Genomic DNA, 6,000 nt, shown 5'->3' with positions numbered 1-6,000 from the left:
GTCACTGTTGGTGCTCTGGCATTCAGTTCTGTACTGCCTTCAACCCTTCCCATTAAAGGTCACTATCAGCTATCACACAAAAAGTGTTTCTCAGTCCGAAAGTAAAAAATTCCGCCTTATTTTAAAAACATGGGATGTTTTATTTTCGAAGGAAAAAGCCTTCTGTAAAACTTATGTAATAATGTGTCTACACTCGAAAAACTAAATTTAACTCCGAATTTATGTATGTGTTTCAATGTTGGTATATACTAAGAACATTCAATGCAACTCATATAAACATGAACTACTTCAACGAGTCCTAACATTTGAACCAATAATAGGACAAATTTATAAGCTTGGGAGACGATACTACACATTTTGGAGATTAAATATTGTTAAGTTCAATAAATAATTTTTTTTGGATACTTAAGAACGTGCATGTGAAGGTAACAAATAAATTGAATTGACTTCCATCTAAAGCAGCAACAGTAAAATGTGATATATTCTGGCCTCTCATGAAAAAAATAGAAATATGCTAACTACAGGCTCAGTGGTGTGCAATGCTACCCGTAATACTTTGAAAAGCTTAATGAATTCTTTTGGCTGATAAATGAAAACGTTTAAGAAAAACCCGACGTCTTCAAAAAACGCATGACCTCGACAAGGAGGCGGTAATGATTAAAGTGATTTACCAACACCGATTTTTTGTGAAATTATATTCGAAGTTAACTTCTGCTTCTCAAACCTTTTGACAACTGCAATTACATTAAACAGAAAAATTACATCGTTTTACGAATTGATTCACAAACAATTAGATTTAAACAGCAAGTATTATTTAACCTCACTAAAAATAGTATAAATACAAATCATCGTATTACGTACACCTGTCTTAACAAATCTTAGAAACGTTACAAAAGGGAAATATCTAACTAGCCTTTTCATCCCATCAGTGTATGTACATTCTGGGGTTACTCAGCAATTACAAATATCAGCCAACTCATCTACACTAACACACTTGCTTGTGAGGAGAATTCTTCTTACATGTTCTCGTAATTCCTACATTAATCTAACACTTGGTGGCTTCACAGAGCACACCACAAAACTATCTACTCCATCCTTTTTCGCTCACAGCCAGGTACCTAGTAGTGTGCTCCACGCGCTCTCTTACTCCAAGACTACAATCACAGACTAGAAACAGTATCTCTTGCTCTGAGGTCGTGCACAGTCAACGATCTGCTTTATGAACCCTACCAGAGATTTATATATACATTTATAATATCATTTACAATTCGTACAGAAACCAGATGACAGTTATAAGAGTCGAGGGACATGAAAGGGAAGCAGTGGTTGGGAAGGTAGTGAGACAGGGTTGTAACCTATCCCTGATGTTATTCAATCTGTATATTGAGCAAGCAGTGAAGGAAACAAAAGAAAAATTCGGAGTAGGTATTAAAATCCATGGAAAAGAAATAAAACTTAGAGGTTTGCCGATGACATTGTAATTCTGTAAGAGACAGCAAAGGATTTGGAAGAGCAGATGAACGGAATGGACAGTATCATGAAAGGAGGGTATAAGATGAACATCAACAAAAGCAAAATGAGGATAATAGAATGTAGCCGAATTAAGTCTGGTACTGCTGAGAGAATTAGATTAGGAAATGAGACACTTTAAAGGAGTTTTGCTATTTGGGGAGCAAAATAACTGATTATGGTCGAAGTAGAGAGGATATAAAATGTAGACTGGCAATGGCAAGGAAAACGTTTCTGAAGAAGAGAAATTTGTTAACATCGAGGATAGATTTCTCAGGAAGTCGTTTCTGAATGTATTTGTTTGGAGCGTAGCCACGTATGGAAGTGAAACATGGGCGATAACTAGTTTGAACAAGAAGAGAATAGAAGCTTTCGAAATGTGGTGCTACAGAAGAATGCTGAAGATTAGATGGGTAGATCATATAACTAATGGGGAGGTATTGAATAGGATTGTGGAGAAGAGAAGTTTGTGGCACAACTTGACTAGAAGAAGGGGTCTGTTGGTAGGACATGTTGTGAGGCATCAAGGGATCACCCATTTAGCATTGGAGATTAAAAATCGTAGAGGGAGACCAAGAGATGAATACACTACACAGGTTCAGAAGGATGCAGGTTGCAGTAGGTAGTGGGAGATGAAGAAGCTTGCACAGGTTAGAGTAGCATGGAGAGCTGCATCAAACCAGTCTCAGGATTGAAGACCACAACAACAACAGTGTAGCCTTAGACCAATATGCAGAAAGGAAGGCATGATAAAAACTTCCTTCACTGTGACAGTCGCGATTAACCGATCGCATTCTTCACCTGAATCATTTTCTAAATAGCCACACATAAATTATAATCTATGCTCTAATGATCAATTTGCAGGAAAGCAATGAGAAAACTGACGAAGCCAAGCTTGCGGGTGTATGTCATTACTAGAATTCTTGAATGTTTTAAACTTACGCGCTGTGATGAAGAGCTCATTGTCGAAGTCATCGTGTCGGCGAGTCGCAGATCGGTCACAGTTAAGTCGTATCGGCGGTTCCATCTCAAGTCTCTGTGCACCCTCTCCACTTCTTTCAAAATCTCCGAAATACCATGTATTATTACCGTGTGACTTTTCGGTATTTCTAAATCCCTCTTCCCGCGTCGAAGCGCGAGTATCCTCTAAAATATGCACACTGCTGCCCATTAAAATTTCTACAACTCGTAGATGACGTGCCAAGGATGCGAAATTTAACCGACAGGAAGAAGATGCTGTGATATGCAAATGATTAGCTTTTCAGAGCATTCACACAAGGTTGGCCCCAGTGGTGACACCTACAACGTGCTGACATGAAGAAAGTTTCCAACTGATTTCTCATATACAAACAGCAGTTGACCGGCGTTGCCTGGTGAAACGTTGTTGTGGTGCCTCGTGTAAGGAGGAGAAATGCGTACCATCGCGTTTCCGACTTTGATAAAGGTCCGAATGTAGCCTATCGCGATTGCGGTTTATCGTATCGCGACACTGCTGCTCGCGTTGGTCGAGATCCAATGACTGTTAGCAGAATATGGAATCGGTGGGTTCAGCAGGGTAATACGGAACGCCGTGCTGTATACCAACGGCCTCGTATCACTAGCAGTCGAGATGACAGGCATCTTATCCGCATGGCGTTAACGGATCGTGCAGCCACGTCTCGATCCCTGAATCAACAGTTGGGGCGTTTGTAAGACAACAACCATTTGCACGAACAGTTCGACGACGTTTGCAGCAGCATGGACTATCATCTCGGAGACCGTGGCTGCGGATACCCTTGACGCTACATTACAGACAGGAGCGCCTGCGATGGTGTACTCAACGACGAACCTGGGTGCACGAATGATGGTCGCATCCGTGTTTGGCGACATCGCGGCGAACGCACGTTCGAAGCGTGTATTCGTCATCGCCATACTGGCGTATCACCCGGCGTGATGGTATGGGGTGCAATTGGTTACACGTCTTAGTCACCTCTTGTTCTCATTGACTGCACTTTGAACAGTGGACGCCACATTTCAGATGTGTTACGATCCGTGGCTCTGCTCATCATTCGATCCCTGCGAAATCCTACATTTCAGCAGGATAATGCACGATCGCATGTTGCAGGCCCTGTACGGGCCTTTCTGGATTCAGAAAATGTTCGACTCCTGACCTGGCCAGCACTCTCTCCAAGTCTCTCACCAATTGAAAACGTCTGGTCAATGGTGACCGAGCAACTGGCTCGTCACAACAAGCCAGTCACTACTCTTGATGAGCTGTGGTTGTTGAAGCTGCATGGGCAGCTGTACCTGTAAACGCCATCCAAGCTCTGTTTGACTCAATGCCCAGCCTTATCAAAGACGTTATTACGGCCAGAGACGCTTGGTATGGGTACTCATTTCTCAGGATGCATGCACCCAAATTGCGTGAAAATGTAATCACATTTCAGTTCTAGTATAATATATTTGTGCAATGAATACCCGTTTATCATCTGCAATACTTCTTGGTGTAGCAATTTCAATGGCCAGTAGTGTAATTCTTGTATCACCTGTGCCAACTGATCTTGCACTTTCCGTATTTCTCTTTTGTCTTGCGTATTAATTTGTTTCTGACTCTGTTTAAATTTCCTAATTTCCTCTTACTCCTCTGTGTTAGTAAACGCTACCGGTCTTGTATCACTCAAATCATCATCTAACTTCGTAGATAAATTTGTTAACTGATCCGAAAGTTCGGCTACATTTCCGATAGAGTGCTGATTTCCTCCGTGCGTTTTTCTGTGCCAAGTTTTATTGTGTCCATTTGTGTCGTAATAATATCTACCGTGTCCTTTAAGTTTTACGGTCTTCTACAAGTTGCGCAACCTTATCGGTAGATGCAACAGAATCAGTTTTAGCCTGCAATGTGTCGTGATTTTCGAGTACACTGGTCTGCAGTTCTTATATTTCTGCTTCAAGGGTCTGTAATGGGTCTTCATATCGCGAAAAAATAGGCTTAAACTGTTCACAACTTTGTGTTTTACGTCTTCAGAAATGTTTCGATATTTAGATTCTATTTTGTGTATCTCAGCGGTTAAATTTTCACGTGTTTGTCCAAGTACTTAAGGTCCATCACCGTTCCCTTTCGATCCCTACGTAATTCGGTGCTCTCCGATACACACGATCGAACAGCGGAGGAGTGGTACTCAAGCGTCAACTTTAGGTTACAATATGTCCGGATGTAATTAACATTTTACAGTGCAACAAACGACACTGATTACGTATTTCTTTATATGTTCAGATGTGCTAACAGAACTAACGGGGTTCCATTTAAAAAAAACGAAAATTTGTGTTAAAAAACATACTCCCGTGCATTTTTAATGGTTTGTATTAACCAATTACACTAGCCCCTCTCCTCACATTCGGTCTGTGGAATCGATTCGTCAGTATTTGATGTGGCTTACGAAATATATCCTGCGGTAATGTTAGGTGACTCACCCTGTATATATATATATATATATGACTGTAAATGCTGTCATATATTGTTACATGTGTTTATAAGGTCTGTTACAGACAACTAGGAAACAGATCATGTATGCTGATAACCTCAATATATGAGTGGCTGAAAAACTCTAGGCAAATGCTAGAATCTAGCGCTAACATCGTTATGTTGTGAAAAGCACGAGATGATCTTTCAACCAGCACAGTAACTGTCCTTGAGAGAGACGTCGCTGCAGCAACTGGGTCAGCCACTGTATTATTGGCTGCTAGACATACTTATCATATTGTTGTTTGAAGCTCTTACTGTTGTATTTCTTCGTGTTTGCAAAATAGTTATGGTTTTCAGACTGTGCCCTCCATTAAATATATTTTTTTTCTTTTCTTTTTCGATTTACATAATCACTTCTGCACGCTACCAGCAGGCATGCACACCTGGCTTTGTACTTCACAAAAACAATATGACGACCAAGCGGGCAGCGGCAATACTTAACATCCACCTCTGACTTTGTCACTCTTTCTTTTTCTCCGTTTGTTTTCTATTGCAAATCAAAGGAGCGAGATAAATGTTCAAGTGTGGCTGCCACCATAATATTGCCACCACATCTTTTATCATTTCAACGTGATATCATTTCATCAGCAATGACCAAGGAGTCACAATATGGCAAAGAAAAGGAGGATTTCGTATTAGTGATAAAGCTCTAATTATCACCTCAAAAAAATTAAGGTGGGACCATAAGGCTTAATGATTGAATGGTTTTACTGCAGAATCCGTCAGCATATTCTCAGTTCAAATATAACAAATTTCCTTGAGAGAGAAATGCCCTGTCCACAAATAAACAAGGTTATAAAAAGAATCGCCCGTTCGAAACTGAGCTTTTCTTATATGGTATGCGGCTGACTATAGATGAAGAGCAGCAGGCAGGTTCCATATTCCCGTAAAGCATATGACACTGTGTTACACTGCCGACTATTCGAAGGTACGAGCATATGGAAGAGCTTCCCAGATATGTGAATGACTCAAAGACTTGTTAAGTAACA

This window comes from Schistocerca gregaria, chromosome 4 (assembly GCF_023897955.1).
Source record: "Schistocerca gregaria isolate iqSchGreg1 chromosome 4, iqSchGreg1.2, whole genome shotgun sequence".
NCBI classification, from domain to species: domain Eukaryota; kingdom Metazoa; phylum Arthropoda; class Insecta; order Orthoptera; family Acrididae; genus Schistocerca; species Schistocerca gregaria.
This window is presented reverse-complemented; position numbering follows the sequence as displayed.